This window comes from Poecilia reticulata, unplaced genomic scaffold (assembly GCF_904066995.2).
Source record: "Poecilia reticulata unplaced genomic scaffold, P_reticulata-male-v2 Scaffold_83, whole genome shotgun sequence".
NCBI lineage: Eukaryota > Metazoa > Chordata > Actinopteri > Cyprinodontiformes > Poeciliidae > Poecilia > Poecilia reticulata.
Genome location: NW_027675181.1, coordinates 3,393 through 23,478, shown reverse-complemented (window position 1 = coordinate 23,478; position 20,086 = coordinate 3,393). Strand labels below are relative to the sequence as shown.

Below are 20,086 nucleotides of genomic sequence, written 5' to 3'. Positions count from 1 at the left end.
AAATATACATTGTTGTGCTCACATGACCCAGGTTAGTTTAGTCAGATATTTGAAAAAAATATATTTTTTGTATATTTTATTCAAATTTTGTGCTTTATCCATAGGACCTGTTTGATCCCTATTCTCAAGAATCACTGATTTTTAATTTTCTGCTGTGCTTATTGAAGACTGTTGATAAAATGTATGACTATTAACTCATTTAAAGAGTCAAACTCCAGTCTTCAAGGGTCGTTGTTTTGCAACTTTTAGATTTCATTCTGGCTCAACACACCTTAATGAAAAGTTTTATGAATGACTAAAAAATAATTACATTTAATATACATTACATTTATTATACATACATTGATCTTTATTTTAGAAATTATGGTTGTCCTCAATAATTTAGTGGGGGGTTTTTTTTGTTTTAGTTGTATTTTTCTCTTTTCTGCTGTAACTGTCTTCTATTATTACTATGAAAAGATTTAATGTTTTCCAAAATGAATTGTCACTGTATGAGAACTCTTTACATGTAATGATCTAAGGATCCACAAGGTGGCGGTAAAGCAATAACATGAAAACCGACCATCATAAACCTGGAAAGAAGAAGACAAAGAGGACGGTTTCTCCTGAGTTTGTGTCTTGGAAGTGGAGGTGGGTGGTTGTCGGGAGAGGTCGGAACACGGAATGGCGGAAGTGGTACGACCAGACTGTGAATCGTTGGAAGGATGTCAGAGGGAAATGTGACAGGTAGTGATTGTGCGGAAATGGAAGAGGGTGCTGACGATGTGGAAAATGAAGGTCCTTGGCAGACTCAAAAAGCTAAGCATAAACGGAAAAAATCAAGACAACAAGTAGAATCATCTGTTTCCGAGGATGAAGGAGAAACAACTACGATGACAGAATATAAAATAATTCTGAAGTTTGTCAAAGAGGGTGTGTCCATTGGTAAGTGGAATCCAATAAAGCTTACAAAAGAAATCAATTCTCTGATTGGAAAGGTGAAACTTGTTAAAGTATTAAGAGATGGATCGTTGTTGATTATCTGTAATGATATTAAACAAAAAGAAAAGGCGATGAAAACAAAAAGAATCCTTGGTGAGAATGTGAGAGGAAGACTTTTGGATGACAAAAAGTATGTATGCGGAGTCATTTCGGGGATTCCACCCGATGTACCAGTTGATGACATCAAGTCTAATGTTTCAGGAGGGAAAGTGGTGGAAGCCAAGCGATTGAAAAGAAATAAAAATGGAGAGAGGAGCGATAGTTTTTCTATCATGTTGAAATTTGAAGAGAACAGTCTGCCAGATAAAGTGTTTGTGGGATATATGAGCTATGATGTCCGACCATTTATTCCTCCGCCACTGCGATGCTTTAAATGCCTGAAGTTTGGACATGTCGCTGCGGTGTGTAAGGGGAAACAGAAATGTGGGAGATGTGCTGGGGATCATGAGTATGGGAAATGTGAGGAAGGAGCTCCGCTGAAATGTTGTAACTGTGGAGGTGGGCATAGTTCAGGATTTAGAGGATGCATAGCTAGTAAAAGAGCTGAGGAAGTTCAGAAAATCAAAGTCGCTACTGGCATTACTTATGCGGAAGCAACGAAAAAAGTTCCTGTTCAACCAATAGTATATCCAAAGAAAGTGTCTGGAGGAGAAAAAGAAAGATCTGATTGTTCAGAATGCTCCGAGATTAAAGGTGACACTCTACTCGTGACAAAGGAGGATTTTGTATTGTTCATGGTAGAAGTTGTTAACTGCACTGCTCAAACACAAAAGAAAACGGAAAAAATTCAAATAATAGTGAAAGCAGCCCAAAAGTATCTTGATTGTAAAAATGTTAATTGGGAATCAATTAAGTAAAAATTAAATGAGACACAATCTTCTCAACCTCAATCATGCAGTGGCGGCCCTTCTTTGTTATGTTAATTATTCTCCAGTGGAATGCAAGAAGTCTTATTAGTAATGGTCTAGAGTTTAAGAAATATATTTCAGATTTGACAGTTAAACCTCACCTGATCTGCATTCAAGAAACCTGGCTTAAGCCTCATCTGGATTTCAAAATTTCTGGGTATGCATTAATTAGGAATGATAGAACAGAAAGACAAGGAGGGGGAGTAGCAACTTTTGTTCTAGACAGTATAAGATATAAAGTGGAATCAATAGGGAAGAATTATGAATCAATAGTTATTAAGATTTGGATAGAAAATGAACAAATGTTGGTGATAAATTTTTATAATGCTAACAAGAAGTTGTCCATTCAAAATCTCAATGAAGTAAATGATCAAAATGTAGGTAAGACTGTATGGTGTGGTGATTTCAATTCTCATAATGTTTTATGGGGGAGTCCTAATACAGATGCAAATGGATTGGCTATTGAAGAATTTCATTCTCTGGTTTGTTACATTCTCTGGTTTGCCTTAATGATGGCAGCACTACTAGATATGAATGCTGTAGGAATATAAAGAGTGTTTCAGACTTAACATTGATTTCAAATAGATTAGCTGGAATTACCTCTTGGGAGGTGATGAGTGATTCTCCAATGGGCAGTGACCATTTTCCTATTCTAATTTCAGTAAGCTTGAAGTGATAAAAGAAGAGGAGGGACAGATTCCAAGATGGAAGTTAAGTAACGCTAATTGGGAGTTGTTTAAAAATTTAGTTGATAGGCAATTTAATAAACTGGGTGAGAATATGTTTTGTGATGTGGAGATATGTTATTCAATGATTAAATCTGTCATTATTAATGCAGCTGAGAGTTCAATTCCTAAATCAAAGGGAAGAGGAAATAGAAAGTCTACTCCATGGTGGAATGAGCAATGTAGTATTGCTATAAGGGGAAGAAATAAAGCTTTTAAATTGGTAAGAAGATGTCATACCTTTGAGGCGCTAATTCAATATAAGAAAGCACAAGCTATAGTTAGGAAGACTATTAGAGAAGCTAAGAAGACTTGTTGGAGACAGTATTGCAATTCCATTGGAAGAGAGACCAAATTGTCAGAGGTATGGAGAGTTATTAAGAAAATGAATGGTGTTAAAAAGAGTTTTTCCTTACCGGTTTTAGAATTAAACGGGAAAATAGCGATTAGTAATAAAGAAAAAGCTGAATTATTAGCAGAAATGTTAATTAAAGTACATAGTTCAGAAAATTTATCTGAAGAAATGAAAAGTAATAAATTAGATTTACTGGATGAAAATCCAGAAGTTATTACTAGGAGAGAAGTCACAAACCAGGATTTAGATATGCCATTTACTATGTATGAGTTAGAAAAAGCTATTAATAATGCTAAGCAATCAACTCCGGGGAAGGATGGAATATGTTATGTAATGCTCAAACATCTTAAGTATTCATCTCTCTCTGTTATATTAAAATTATTTAATCTGATTTGGATGACTGGAAGAATTCCGGCAGAATGGAAACAGTCAGTGATAATTTCCATATTAAAACCTGGTAAAAATGCAACAGACCCATCAAATTATAGACCTATAGCTCTTACATCTCAATTAGGGAAAATAATGGAGAGGATTGTTACAGATAGGCTTACATATTTTATTGAGCGTGAAAATAAATTTTGTTCATTCCAGAGTGGTTTTCGTAAAGGGAGAAATACGATGGATGCAATTTTGTGCCTAGAGTCAGAAGTAAGAAGAGCTCAAACAAAGAGTTAGTGATAGCTGTGTTCTTTGACATAGAAAAGGCATATGATACGTTATGGAAAGAAGGATTATTGATTAAATTAGGGAAACTTGGTATAGGAGGTAAAATCTACAATTGGGTTTTGGATTTTTTATTTGGTAGAGAAATAGAAGTTCGGGTTGGGGCGAATTTCTCCTCTAGATATGTTGTTGAGAATGGTACCCCCCAAGGTAGTGTGTGTAGCCCAATTCTCTTTAATATTATGATTAATGATATTTTTGATGAAATAGATAGTAGTATAGGCAAATCTTTATTTGCAGATGATGGTACTCTATGGATTCGGGGACATAATCAGGTATACTTGCAGAAAAAGATGCAGGCTGCCATTTTGAAAGTGGAAGGGTGGGCTAATAAATGGGGTTTTAGGATATCAATCGCAAAGACTCAAGTAATCTGTTTTTATAGAAAACATAAGGAAGTTAAGTTGAACCTTTATAATCATAAACTAGAACAAGTGAAAATAGTGAAGTTTCTAGGTGTCATTTTTGATGAAAGCTTAACTTGGAAATATCAAATGGAAGCAGTTCAAAATAAATGTAAAAAAGTGAATAATTTGTTAAGATGTCTCTCAGGACAGGAATGGGGAGCTTCAAAAAGTGCATTGTTGGGAGTTTATCAGGCGCTCATGAGATCTACTCTGGACTATGGGAGTATAGCATATATGGCAGCTGCTGACAGCCATTTGAGAAAGCTTGATAGTGAGCAAACAAAAGCATTGAGGATTTGTTGTGGAGCTTTCAGAACATCATCTTTAGCTGCTTTACAAGTAGAAACTGGTGAGCTTCCTTTAAGATTAAGAAGGTTGAAATTAATATTCATGTACTGGGTAAACCTACAAGGACATAAGTGTGATCATCCAACTAAGATGGTGCTGAAGGACTGTTGGGAACATCATAAATTAAATTGTAATAGTTTTGGATGGATTGGGGAAATAAAGGCAAAACATCTTGGTTTGAATATGCTCCAGTATAGTGCTACAGTTCCTCAATCTGAAATTCCTCCATGGTTATTTCTAACTTCAGAAGTTGATCTTCAATTAAGTGAAATTCTTAAAAAGGGAAAGACTCCAGAATGGGTTGTAGTTAATAAATATTTTGAAAGATATAAAGACAACATAATTATATATACAGATGGATCTAAAGATCCAAATAGTGGTAGAACTGGAGCAGCAGTAAATATCCCACACCATAAAGTTTTGATTAAGAGGAGAGCAGCTGATCATTTAGCTGTTTTTACAGTTGAATTATCAGCAATTATATTGGCCTTAGAATGGTTGCTTGATAATGATACTAGGGAAGCAAGTACATATATCATAGCATCAGATAGTCAAGCAGCACTATTAAGTATTAACTCTAGCAAATCTTGCAGATTAGATTTGATAATAAGAATATACCAATTATTAGTTCATCTTCATAACAATAAATGCGAGGTTAAATTTGTCTGGATTCCTGCTCATGTAGGTATAGAAGGAAATGAGGAAGTAGATATTTTGGCTAAGCAGGCCTTGAAATCAGATATTGTTCATCTGAATGTTCCTTTGAGTAAAAATGAAGGTAAATCTGTTGTTCAAAAAGAAATTATTAAGATTTGGCAGGAGTTATGGGATAATCATGAAAATGGGAGACAATTATATACAATTCAAAATAATGTAGGAGATAGTAATTATCTGAGTGGAAGGCGGAAAGAGGAAGTAGTTATGTCTCGACTTAGAATTGGACATTCTGGACTTAATAGTTCGCTCTTTAAAATAGGAAAGCATGAGAATGGGGCTTGTAGTTATTGCAATCAGGTGGAAACAGTGAAGCATGTCTTGTTAGAATGTGATAAATACTCAGAGGAACGCCAGTTTTTAAAGTTGTCACTAAGCAGGAAGAATATAGGACTATCTATGATTACTCTATTAGATAATAAATCAAATTATGTTAGAAATCTTTTATTTAGGTTATTAAATATCACTGGGTTAATGAGTCGTATTTAGAATATGGCCAAGTATGTGTGTGTATGCCAGTGCATGCTCATGCATTAATTCATGTAATAATGAGTGTGTTAGGATGTGGATTTGCACATCCTACACATCATTGAGGTACAAAAAATTCCCTCTGTGATCTCTGATGACCACACTCCAGTCTGGTAGGTGGCGGTAAATGCACCTTAAGTTGGATGCCAGCCGCCAATAAAAACAGAAGAAGAAGAAGAAGAAGAAGAAGAAGAAGAAGAAGAAGACTACTACTACTACTACTACACGTGGTCTGTTGTGTTGAATGTTTGAGTGTTTCTCTGAAAACTATCTTCTGTCCAGTTTTAACGAGTTTATCAAAAAGCTCCTGTTAACTGCTGCTGAAGCAACATTCAGAGTTTAAAGAAATAATCGTCAAGTCAGAGGAAGAGATGGATGATCAGCGCAGACTGCTGGATTTCTCCCGGACCCCCCAGATAATCTTACACCGAATAGGTAGGAAACACCAGCGTTTGGACGAAGGTTAATGTCTGCACCTTTCTGTATGAGGATCATTTTAGTAAATGTTATTTTCCCGTATAAATATTTTGTTAACATGTTAGAACGCAGACATGAATATTACGCTGTGCCAATGGCTTATTTATGTAGAGCAGTGTTTCTCAACCTTTTTTGGGCCAGCGCCCCCCTAGCCTTTATCCAGGTCCCTCATCGCCCCCCACCAAAGAATTTGCAGGCCACTTTGCACTGGCCATTATTTTATCATTAATATTACTATCACTATTGCACATGTTTTGATTTTTATGCTTGTTTCTGTATTTATCATCAAAAATAATTTCCCAGAGAACAAAAAAGCCATGGGAATAGAAATTATTTTCACAAGTGTCTACGAAAAATGCAATAAATGAACATTCAACTTAAAATTTGTAGGCCTAACATCAGTCAATCAGAGTGGAAAAAATATTCTTATTTTGTGCCATTTTCTAGTTGTTAAATGTTGCACAAAATGACCAGATAAAAGATGAACAACATGCCAGTTTAAACTTTGAACTATTTGCAAAACATTAAAACATGGATAGAACTGTAACTACATTAATCATAACTCTTCTTCTCTTCAGTATTTCTGTCAGTTTCTGGTGGTGCAGCTCTGTGCTGCCTTCAGGAGAATGGGACATCAGAGTATCATCCATAAAACTTCACCCACATGGCATTTATTGTGCAAACCAGAGCTTTCAGTGGAAAAACAAAAGTTCCAGGTCCTTTTAATGCCATACAAATATGAGACAGAAACATGGATTATATCTTTATGTAGACATGTCTATTGATTATAGATTAATAGTTTTACTGGACAGAAAATACAAAGAACAAATCTGGTTCTTAATCAAATCCTAATGAGTCAAATTCAAAGTGTCATGGAGTCATCAGCCTCATGACACTAACACTGACATGAAAAATAATATTGAAGAAATAAATATATCAAATCTAATTAAAAACATAAATAAGTGATCAGTTCTTTACTGTTATGGTCTGTAAGATATATTTATTCTCAGTATTAGATGTGGTCTCAACAAACCCATAACATTTCAACAATATTATTTTACCTTTTATCTGGAAGTAGTGTCTGTTTATTTTTGCCATACAGTCCTCTGTATTAATTATTGCACAAAAGGTCTTGCCATACCAGTTTATTCCTCTGTATTTACTTTAGTTTCTTAGTTTATTTTTGCATTTTGTTCTTCATTCATTTCCATTTAGTTTCATTTGATTATTATTATCCTCTTGGTTTATTGCTATGTCCACTTTAGTTTCTTTCCTCTTGCTAGATCCATTATAAGACGAATAATATAAGACGAATAATATTCACTCATCACCTGCTACGCCTCCTAATCGTCATGTGTTTCACATCATGTGTTGATTTTTCACTGTTCAGCGTCGGATTCTCTGTTTTTATGCCATATTTCACATCTAGTTCGTCGCTCCGTTTATGTCCCGCTTCTCCTGTTTCAGAGTTTTGCGCAATGTGCGCGTCTTTTTTTTAAGCCCCTAAGGTGCAAGGCGGTCGGGAAGCGTATCGATGAGGAAAAGGCAGACTGACATAAACCTTTTAAAACAACGGAAACAATTTCTGCATTCTGATTATTGAAATTTAAAAGTGCTGTGTTGTTCTATCACCCCCGTTTCATACCGGACCACTTACAGCTCCGGTGTTAACGCTATAAAATGAACGCTCTCTATCGTGGTATCACCCCTGGAGGGATTCCTTTATTTCTTTATTTAAATGGGTTCATTTTTCAGAGGGATACACAGTGAGGGTATCGTGATTTTAGCTACCAGTGGCTGGAGAACGCAGCTGCGCCTAGAAGCTAACAGAAGCTAACAAACACAGAATAGAAGAATTCAGAGTAATACAAAAAACATCTTGACATAATGCAGTTTACTGTCAAATATCAACAATAATCCCTTCTACAATTAATTTTGCAATAAAATATGATTTTAAAATCCGTTCATTTGAGAATTCTCCAATTGTCAGCTGGATGTGACGACTGATCTGTCTCTCTGTCTACGCTTTTGAAATTTAAAGTGTTTTTTTTATTTATTTCTGTTTTAAACAATGAAAGATTTCTCCTACTTCCTCCAATAAAGTTAACAATAACTCTTTTTCTCTGTTTTCTTCTCCAGGTTCCCTGCAGTTTAACCAAGAGAGAAGATCGACTCTGGACCAGGAGGAGTTGGAACCTCTGCAGGGAAAACAAGACCAGGAAGAGAAAGAAGTTTACTGCAGTCAGGGAGAAGAACAGATTGAATTAAAACAGGAGACTGATACCTGCATGTTGGTTCCTGTTGATGAGCAAACACACCAAACTGAATCAGAACCAAACAGGAACCAAGTCCTCTTAAAGGAAGCTGCTGGAGCTGAGAAGCAAAATCAGGAAAGAAGAAAACTTTTCTCATGTGCCATCTGTAAAAAGGGTTTCGCTTTAAAATCTGTTTTTGATGCTCACATGAGAACTCATACAGTTCAAAACCTGTTTTCATGTGTGAAGTGTGGAAAAAGTTTTAGTCAAAAAAATCATTTAACTCAGCACATGATGATTCACACTGGTGAAAAACCGTTTTCATGTGGGAGCTGTGGAAAAAGTTTCAGTCGACAACGGGATTTAACTCGACACATGATGATTCATACTGGTGAAAAGCCGTTTTCTTGTGGGAGCTGTGGAAAAAGTTTTAATCAAAAACCAACTTTAACTCAGCACATGATGATTCACACTGGTGAAAAGCCGTTTCCATGTGGGAGCTGTGGAAAAAGTTTTAGTCGAAAACAGGATTTAACTCAGCACATGATGATTCACACTGGTGAAAAGCCGTTTTCATGTGGGAGCTGTGGAAAAAGTTTTAGTCAAAAACAGAAGTTAACTCGGCACATGATGATTCACACTGGTGAAAAGCCGTTTTCTTGTGGGAGCTGTGGAAAATGTTTTCATCACAAAGTTGGTGTAACTCACCACATGAGGCGTCACACAGGTGAAAAGCCATAGCAGTATTTTCCATACATGTCCTATGTTGAGGTTCACTATTGAATGGTTTTGGTTTAACACTAGAATGAAAGACTGGAGGGGTTTCATGTCTATAAAACTTGAAAAGTTGAAAGTGTGATCATTTGTATCTTCACATTTGGATTCTTGGAGATGTGCAACCACGACACATTTTCCTTCAGAGATGCTTTGTTTTCTTTTCCTGGCATATTCTGTATCAAAAACAATACTGATCAACTGTATGTTATTAACATCCTGTTTATGTACAATGTGAAGAGCAGAGGGCTCAGCACACAGCCCTGAGGAGAGCCAGAACTGATGCTGATAGCTGAAGTGGCTTTGGAGCCCACTGACTATTTCATGCACTAACAGAGTTTGACCGGACATGGACTCCCTTCCAGAACATTCTCACAAGACTGGACTTGATTAGTATTATTCTATCCTGTATAGAGAAAGAGTGGGTGGGTTGATGTTGTTGATCTTAACACACTTAGAATAAAAAATACAATGTGCTGTTATGCACTAATTTTGCATTCTCAGATACATCTACATACAAAAAATTATCTGATAAGGTTTCTCTTCAAAACAAGATGAGATTGTAACTGATGCTGTTATTTGTTTCAGATTATATTAACCAGTTTAACTCTACCCAAGTAAAGGTTTTGTGAATAAATAAACATGTTTATGGAAAATGTAAGAAAGCATGGTGGATTATTATTGTCATCAATAATTTGGTGTCTTTTGTCTTAGTTGTATTTTTCTCTTTTCTGCTGCAGCTGTCTTCTATTATGACTATAAAAAGATGTTACGTTTTTAGGCTGTGACTCAGTTGTATATTACATTTACTCAAGTTACATTTAGTTGAAAAAAAGATGGAGAACCTTTTACTTGAGTAATATTATGAATACTGCTACTCTTAAATATTTCTGGCTACTTACTACACACTTTGAGTTACTTCACTAAATGAAGAATAAATATGTTTTTACCAAAATGACAGACACACAGTTTATGTTAAAAAGAGACTTTTTGTCTGTACACAAACTTTGTCGTACTAATTTTCTGTGCCTGTTGTACTATTTGGAGATCAAGCCCTGACTAAATATTTTTATTCTTAAATTAATAATTTATTGGACAGCCTGTGTTTAATACATAACTGAAGTCACTCCATGGAAAAAGTCCCCTGAAGACATTTTAATATAAAATTACCAAAATTACGGGGAAACAAATATCTGTAAGATTGCACCAACATCAGATCTCTGACGTAGCACTGAATTATTAGCTGCTGTTCAGAAAACCATCTGCATCATCAGCCGTCTGATGTACAGCAATATTTCCTTTCAGTGCTTACACTCTGCACAACACGCATCTGTTTCAGACGGACATAAATATAAACTCAGTGTTTTGCAAATGTAAACAAATGCTTCTTTAAATTAAAAAAAGCAATACAATGTGTACAAATATGAGCTAATGTTCTTTGTTGTTCTATGAAAGCTGCTTTGGAAAACTCATTATTATGTCTCAGGGTCAGAAATATTCATATTTACTCTGCATAATCAGTGCCAGCAAAATATAAACATTTACGCAGAAATCCAGTCAGAGAAAGTCTAATTACAGTTCTACAAACATGCAAAGCAATTTGTCCCTCAAATTTTAATTGTATGCAATTTAAAATATTACCACCACTCTATTAAAGACCTGTTTTGAGAGAAACACTTTAGAAACAAACCTTATTAGCAGGATCTTAAGCATGTAAATAAGAGGCAGTTGATGAAAAGAAATCCAAACAATCTCAGTTTTACCTTTTCTCCGCCTGCCTTTGCCTCTTCCTGGTGAAAAGTGCTTGACGAGAATCAAATATCAGCAGAAAATAACTGATTCAATCTGGTAAAGTGATAACATACTGAGAGTTTTATTCATTTATTTATTTATTTGTGCGTCTGATCTTTTAAAAAGACATTATTCTTTGAAACCCAGTGTAACTATAAATCCTGACAATAACAAATGAGTAAAATAGGGTGATGTAAAAGTTCACCACCACCTGCAGCTGCGGTCACAGTTGAGTTATTACATCACTGGAGCTTATCGGCCATCGGTATTAACCTCCATGTGACTCAACATACAGATCTTAGGGATCATTTGAATCAGAAAGCTTCATGACGCATTTCAGTGATTCTTGAGAATAGGGACAAAATGGGTTTTAATTTTCCAATATTTTTTTGTTATTTCTCAACCTTATGTATGCAAATATGACAAATGTTTTGGAAATGTAAAGATGCTAAGGTACAGGCTCCAAGTTGCATTTAAAAAAAAAAAAAATTACACTTTTAATCGACTTGACCTACAACGCTGTCATCACCATCTGACAAAAATAAATATAAAATAATTTTTAACTACCCAATTAGTGATATTTTTACTCATTTTAACGACAAATGCTTCTCAAGAAACAAAATAAATATTAAAACAAAAAACAACAAAAAATCCATCTGACGGAGTTGACACAGAACTGAAGGTGATGACAAACTAGTGAGTAAAATGAAAAACTTGGTACATGTAAAGTAATGCAATTTATGTAAAATACATTAAAATGAATTAATTGCACGTTTAAGTGAGATTTGAGAACAATTTCACTGAGTCACAAAAAATCTGATGCAGTTGACATCTGACTGAGTTGACGAAATGCCAAACTACCTCAATTTATATGATGTTATTCTGAAGGAGGCCATATTGTAGCTCATCAGGTCCATGAAATCTTTACATTTTACCAAAATTAAGCTTTTATTTCACAAAATTTCATCAAAGTTTTGTAAATTGTCAGTTATGGTGTTGACACATCATGGTTGTGACAAACTAAGAATAAAAAGAAGAAAAAACTAAAGAATAACATAAGCTAACCGGAGCTAACTAGCCCTCTCAGCAAAGGAAGAGAAGGGAAGTGGCCATGGGGTCCTCAGAAGTTCTGGTGCCCCCCAATAATGCCTGATTTTATTTATTTTTTTTTTCATTTGTGACGGTGTTGACAAAAACTAGGGACAACTTTTAATGGAATTGGAAAATAAAAATGATTTTTAATTCAATTTATTGACAATTTTATCATTAATTATATAACTACTTATACTTAATTGTCAGTATATAACTTTAGTATTTCTTTAATTGTTTTAAGCTATTATAATGTATTGAGTTCTGCTCCGGGACAAGGGATTTTCCAGGCATCATCCACCGACTACAGTGTTTAAAATAAAAAAATATTCAGCAAACACCAGGAAAATATACATTGTTGTGCTCACATGACCCAGGTTAGTTTAGTTAGATATTTGAAAAAATTATATTTTTTGTATATTTTATTCAAATTTTGTGCTTTATCCATAGGACCTGTTTTGTGCCTGTTGATAAGGGTCGTTGTTTTGCAACTTTTAGATTTGATTCTGGCTTAACACACCTGAATGAAAAGTTTTATGAATGCATAAAAATAATTACATTTAATATGCATTACTAATATACATACATTGATCTTTATTTCAGAAATTATGGTTGTCGTCAATAATTTAGTGGTTTTTTTTGTTTGTTTTAGTTGTATTTTTCTCTTCTGCTGCAACTGTCTTCTATTATTACTATGAAAAGATTTTAAGTTTTCCTAAATGAATTGCCACTGTATGAGAACTCTTTACATGTAATGATCGAAGGATCCACAAGGTGGCGGTAAAGCACCACCGCTCCACTCCCAAGCTCCTTTGGGGCTTTATGATTGTCGGTTTTGGAGTTGCAACTTTTAGATTTGATTCTAAAAGGTCATTTTATGATTGAAAACCGACAATCATAAAACTCCAAAGGAGCTTGGGAGTGGAGCGGGAAGAAGGAGAAACGAGTGAAATAGCGAACAAACGAAGGCGGTAGGATTTGATTTTGGCGGATTGCATAAACTGTACATTGACTGTAGCAACATGGCTTCTACATCAGGAGGGAATACTGGAAATGAGATGGAATGGATGATATATTAACAGGAAGTCTACATTAGGGAGTGATCATTTTCCAGTGAGTACAATAATTAATGACAGTGTAAATAGGCAGCAAAATTTCATATTAACAAGATGGTGCTTCAATAAAACTAATTGGCTAAAATTTTTAATCAATTGTGAAGAAAACAGCCATATGGTTACATTAAAAGGTAACATTGAAGAATGTCAGATAACAGAACAGATTTTAAATGTTGCGAATTCTAGTATCCCAAAATCAAAGTTAAAGGTAAGAAAAAAGCAGTTCCTTGGTGGAATGATGAATGCAGTACAGCAGAACGTAACAAAGCATTTAAAATATTACAGAAAAATGTAACAACCGAAAACCTTATTGAATATAAAAAGAAAAGAGCAATGGCTTGCAAAATTATTAAAGAAGCTAAAAAGAAAACATAGAGAGAATATTGTTCCTCAATAGGTTCAGAAATAAAATTGCAGAGCGTTTGGTCAATGTTTAGGAAAATGACGGGGGAAAAGGAATGATGTTAAAATGCCAGCATTGGTCTGAGGACAGGAAATATTAGTTTTAGATAAAGATAAGGCAGATTTATTAGGGGAGACATTTGCTGCAGTTCACAGTGGTGAACATCTTACAGACAGCAGAAAATACAAAAACTTGGAAATTATAAAAATATTTTGGAAAAATGTCAAAAATGCATGTCAACATTATGAATATAACCATAAAAGAAATGAAAACAGTACTGAAAGGGACAGGATACTCAGCTCCAGGAGAGGATCAATAATGTTATGCTATGTTTCGACAGGTTCCAGAAGTAACATTGAAATTAATATTACAATTATTTAATAAAATATGGAATGAAGGTTTAATACCAAATAGCTGGAAAAGGGCAATAATACTTCTGTTTAATAAACCAGGGAAAATCCTAGCAGTCCAAATAATTATAGACCAATAGCTTTAACTTCTCATTTAAGTAAATGGATGGAGAAAATAATAGTCAGTAGAATAGGATATGTTCTTGAGCTTAAGAAACTAATGAATGGATACCAGTGTGGTTTTAGAACAGGGAGAACAACAATGGATGCTCTAACCAGAGTAAGTAATGACGTAGAGAAAGCTTTAAAAATGAAGGAGGTAATGATTATAGCATTCTTTGATAAAGAAAATGCATATGATTCACTGTGGAGAGAAGGACTACTTAAAAAAATCAGATGGGAATTAGTGGAACGATGTATAATTGGATAGCAAATTTTTGCTGGATAGAAAAATAAGAGTTAAGATTGGGAATGATTATTCAAAAGAGTTTAATGTGGAAAATGGGATACCTCAAGGTAGTGCAATTAGTCCAATCTTATTTAATATAATGATTAATGACATTTTTTCTGATACTGATAAATGTATAAACTCTGCATTGTATGCAGATGATGGAGCCATATGGATGGATTAATGCTCTTCTAATAGAGACTGGAGAAACTCCGCTGGAAATGATAAGAATAAAATTAGCTTTAGTATATTGGATAAAAATTTAAAGTAATGAAGAAGAGAATGTAACATTAATTATATTACAAAACTGTTAGGAATATGCAAAGTTCCAGAGTAATGGATTTGGATGGATGATAAGTAAATTGATCAAAATGTATGGAGTAGAGGATAAGAAAATAGCTCAGTTTAATCCAATTAGTGTTATTCCTCCATGGCTATTTCCTGAGGTTAATGTAGACATGAGACTTCTTAAAATGAAAAACGACTGGAATTTAAATGAAATAGGGGTAAAGACTGATGTATATTTAAGAAAATCATATTCTAACTACCTCAAAATGTATTCAGATGGTTCTAAAAATCATAAAGTATGTGTGGGAATAGGAATAAATACACCAGTTTGAAACTCGCATCTCTAAAAGACTATCAGATCACCTATCTGGTGGAAAAATGGCAAAAAAAAAAAAAAGGTGGAATGAAGATAAGAAAGGGAGAAGATTATATAAAGTACAAAAGTCAGTATTAATTAGAAATATTAATGAGAGAAACAGAAGGGAAGAAATAATTATGACCAGATTAAAAACAGGCCATACCAATTTAAATGACACATAATATTTAATAGGGAAGAAAAGTAATGATAAGTGTGAAGGATGTGGAGAGAAAGAAAATGTAGAGCATGTATTAATGAACTGTAGAACATATGAATCTGAAAGGGAGAATCTAAAAAGAATGGTTGGAAGGACAGGTCAAACATTGAGTATTAAAGGAATATTAGGAAACATAATGGATATTTATAGATTAAGAAAAGTATTATTTATTTTTCTTCAAAATGCAAGATTAATAAATAGAATTTAATAGATGTAAAGAAATGTTGCTACACACTCTTGTACAGTAGGTGGCGGTATGCACCTTAAAGTTGCTTGCAATCCGCGATAATAGAACAGAAGAAGACAAAGAGGCCTGTAAGTGGTTTGTTGTGTTGAATGTTGGATTGTTTCTCTGAAAACTATCTTCTGTCCAGTTTTAACGAGTTTATCAAAAAGCTCCTGTTAACTGCTGCTGAAGCAACATTCAGAGTTTAAAGAAATAATCGTCAAGTCAGAGGAAGAGATGGATGATCAGCGCAGACTGCTGGATTTCTCCCGGACCCCCAAAATAATCTTCCACCCATTAGGTAGGAAACACCAGCGTTTGGACGAAGGTTAATGTCTGCACCTTTCTGTATGAGGATCATTTTAGTAAATGTTCTTTTCCCGTATAGATATTTTATTAACATATTAGAACGCAGACATGAATATTACGCTGTGCCAATGGCTTATTTATGTAGAGAGAAAATGAAATTTTTTATTCCTCTCCTTTAACTACTGAGACTTACTTCAGAAAACAGGAGAAATGTGAACAACGAAGCGCAAGTTTAGTAAAACATAAAATATTAATAGTGGTGTTAGTAGCTGTAAATTTTATAATGTGTTTGTCAAACCAAATATTCTATAAAAGTCCAATCAAGAAGCCACCGCTACACTGAGGTGATGCTTCGTATGTAGATAAAAGTTTAATATCCCAAAACCTTGAAGATTGTTTTTATAGTTTATTTTTTCCACTTTGACAACAAATAACAATGGTTAAACTTTGTTATTTGCTTAACAAATTTGGTCAAACTTTTCATTAGTGGTGTGTTGATTAATCCATGATAAATTTTATGAAGCATATAAAAAGGAGAACTCACCTAAACCCGAGCAGTTAGTTTTTATTTTTTGTAATAAATCGTTGTCTCTGGTGACGTAGCGAATAACAAGCCAATCACAACCCTCTCTCCTGTTTTTCCCCGTTTTCTTTTTGATCCAGCCATTTTTTTATGCAACCAGATTAATCAGAGTTTATATATCAGAATCACAAACATTTTTTACTTGTTTATTTATTGTAAGGCTTCATTTTGTTTTGCCTATTTCACATATATTGTCCACTTGATGTCCCAGTGGAGCATATGAAGCACAGCGGTGCATCGGCTCAGGAGTCCAGTGATTGGATGGAGTTCCTCAGGGCTTCATGAAGCTTCATCTCATCATCACTACTTTTCATTGTTTCCTCTGCTGCTCTGGTCAAAACCTAGAGGCCCAACCCAGTGCATGCTGGTCCAATACCAGTCCCTATAGTGATGGAAAATGGACCCACAGTTCTTCCTGTTTAACTTAGAAAAGTAAATAACAAAGGACAAAAACTAAACAACTATTAACCTACAAATAAACTCATGTTTGTAAATAAACCCCAAAGATATAAAGTGGACTAAAATTAAATTTTTATGTAATTTAGAGTAATACAAATAACATATTGACATAATGCAATTTACTGTTAAATATAAACAATAATCCCTACTATTAATTTTGCGAAAAAATATGTTTTTTAAAATCCGTTCATATGAGAATTCTCCAAATGTCAGCTGGATGTGACGACTGATCGGTCTCTCTGTCTACGCTTTTGAATTTTCAAGTGTTTTTTTATTTTTTTATTTTCGTTTTAAACAATGAAAGATTTCTCCTACTTACTTCAATAAAGTTAACAATAACAAATTTTCTCTGTTTTCTTCTCCAGGTTCCCTGCAGTTTAACCAAGAGAGAAGATCGACTGGACCAGGAGGAGTTGGAACCTCTGCAGGGAAAACAAGACCAGGAAGAGAAAGAAGATCATCAGATAAAAGTGGAAGAGAAAGAAGTTTACTGCAGTCAGGGTGAAGAACAGATTGAATTAAAACAGGAGACTGATACCTGCATGTTGGTTCCTGTTGATGAGCAGACACACCAAACTGAATCAGAACCAAACAGGAACCAAGTCCTCTTACAGGAAGCTGCTGGAGCCGAGAAGCAAAATCAGGAAAGAAGAAAACTTTTCTCATGTGCCATCTGTAAAAAGCGTTTTGCTTTAAAATATGTTTTTGATGATCACATGAGAACTCATACGGTTGAAAACCTGTTTTCATGTGTGAAGTGTGGAAAACGTTTCAGTCAAAAACAGAAGTTAAATCAGCACATGATGATTCACACTGGTGAAAAACCGTTTTCATGTGGGAGCTGTGGAAAAAGTTTTAGAAGAAATGATAGGCTAACTAGACACATGATGATTCACTCTGGTGAAAAGCCGTTTTCATGTGTGAACTGTGGAAAAAGTTTTAGTCGAAAACCAACTTTAACTCTGCACATGATGATTCACACTGGTGAAAAGCCGTTTTCATGTGGCAGTTGTGGAAAAAGTTTTAGTCTAAAAAAGGATTTAACTCGGCACATGAGGATTCACACTGGTGAAAAGCCGTTTTCATGCAGGATCTGTGGAAAAGGTTTTAGGGGAAAACAGGAGTTAACTCTTCACATGAGGCGTCACACTGGTGAAAAGCCGTTTTCATGTGGGAGCTGTGGAAAAAATTTTCGTCACAAAGTTAGTTTAACTCGGCACATGATGATTCACACAGGTGAAAAACTGTTTTTTTGTGGGAGCTGTGGAAAACGTTTTAGGGGAACACAGGAGTTAACTCAGCACATAATTATTCACACTGGTGAAAAGCCGTTTTCATGTGTAATCTGTGGAAAAAGTTTTAGTCAAAACCAGAGTTTAACTCAGCACATGATGATTCACAGTGGTGAAAAGCCGTTTTCATGTGGGAGCTGTGGAAAAAGTTTTAGAAGAAATGATAGGTTAACTAGACACATGATGATTCACACTGGTGAAAAGCCGTTTTCATGTGGGAGCTGTGGAAAAAGTTTTCGTCACAAAGTTAGTTTAACTCACCACATGAGGCGTCACACAGGTGAAAATCCATAGAAGTATTATCCATATGTGTCCTATGTTGAGGTTCACTATTCAATTCATTTGGTTTAACACTAGAATGAAAGACTGGAGGGGTTTCATGTTTATAAAGCTGAAAGTTGTATTTGTTAAATGTGATCATTTGGATCTTCACATTTGGATTCTTGGAGATGTGCAACTACGACACATTTTCCTTCAGAGATGCTTTGTTTTGTTTTCCTGGCATATTCTGTATCAAAAACAATACTGATCAACTGTATGTTATTAAGATCCTGCTTATGTACAATGTGAAGTGCAGAGGGCTCAGCACACAGCCCTGAGGAGAGCCAGAACTGATGCTGATAGCTGAAGTGGCTTTGGAGCCCACTGACTATTTCATGCACTAACAGAGTTTGACCGGACATGGACTCCCTTCCAGAACATTCTCACAAGACTGGATGTGAGGGACTGATTAGTATTATTCTATCCTGTATAGAGAAAGAGTGGGTGGGTGGATGTTGTTGATCTTAATACACTTAGAATAAAAAATACAATGTGCTGTTATGCACTAATTGTGCATTCTCAGATACATCTACATACAAAAAATTATCTGATAAGGTTTCTCTTCAAAACAAGATGAGATTGTAACTGATGCTGTTATTTGTTTCAGATTATATTAACCAGTTTAACTCTACCCAAGTAAAGGTTTTGTGAATAAATAAATAAACATGTTTATGGAAAATGTACGAAAGCATGGTTGGTTATTATTGTCTTCAAAGTTACAATGTGCTGTTATACACTAATTGTGCATTTTCAGATATATCAGATACTTTCATATTCAGATATATCTACATACAAAATATGCTTTTGTCACTTATGTAATGAAATAAAAATAATCTGTTAGAATTATTTTCACTCTGCTGTCAATAGCAGAGTTGACATACTGTAATAAATATTTTTTCTCTGTAAAAGGTAAGAAAAATATGTAGTTTAATGTTTGATAATGACTGATTTATAAATCAAAAGTAATTTCTCAACGTATAAAAAATAAATACAGGAAAATTATTTGTCTTGAAATGTTATATGTTCATTAAATTATGGAATTACATAAATATATTCTTTAATAAAACGCTGTAAAAGTGTGTCCATCAATTTCAATATAAAAATTATCAGTGTCATTTCTATCAAATAAAACATTGTGCTTTTTATTCAAAAATGCCCCCAAACAATTAAATAATTACATTAAAAGTAAAAAATTCTGTCTTCGCCAATTTCTTTGATTGCCAAATCTATTAATGTGTGTCAGAAAATGTGTCAATGGCCGGTATTAACTTAAAATACTTTGTAGAAAGGCACTTTATAAAGTTCGGTCCATTCACTTGTATTGGCTTACTGGCAGAGATGCCACATTCAATAAGGCGGACGCTGTTACGTATCGCAGCAACGGGCCGGCCCGCTCCATGAGGCGTCTACCTATTAATGTCTATGTGTTCAGCTACGTACATTCATTTTGCGCCCCCTCCTCACCCCACGCCTCTAGGGACAGGGACAGGGAGTCTCTAAGAACCCTCTCTCCCCCCCTCACACGTCGTTCAACCAGACAGCCTTTTGTAATCCATAGGGGGGGCCTAGAAAATATTTGGAAACCACTGGGAGGGCGCAGGAGAAAAAGTTTGGGAACCACTTACATAAGCTAACCAGAGCT

The 20,086-nt window shown here is 34.8% G+C and overlaps 3 long non-coding RNA genes across 3 annotated transcripts; 2 read left to right on the top strand and 1 right to left on the bottom strand.

Moving 5' to 3' along the window:
- The first annotated feature begins 467 nt into the window (after window positions 1-467).
- Window positions 468-9,863, top strand: LOC145550551 (uncharacterized). The gene is made up of 2 exons (XR_014086436.1): window positions 468-6,124; window positions 8,306-9,863. It is a non-coding gene; the product is annotated as an uncharacterized LOC145550551 (long non-coding RNA).
- A 5,684-nt stretch (window positions 9,864-15,547) lies between these two features.
- Window positions 15,548-19,446, top strand: LOC145550550 (uncharacterized). Its single transcript, XR_014086435.1, has 2 exons — window positions 15,548-15,781; window positions 17,197-19,446. It is a non-coding gene; the product is annotated as an uncharacterized LOC145550550 (long non-coding RNA).
- Window positions 16,503-17,231, bottom strand: LOC145550552 (uncharacterized). The gene is made up of 2 exons (XR_014086437.1): window positions 17,151-17,231; window positions 16,503-16,787 (listed from the first exon to the last, which is right to left on the bottom strand). It is a non-coding gene; the product is annotated as an uncharacterized LOC145550552 (long non-coding RNA).
- Window positions 19,447-20,086: the final 640 nt, after the last annotated feature.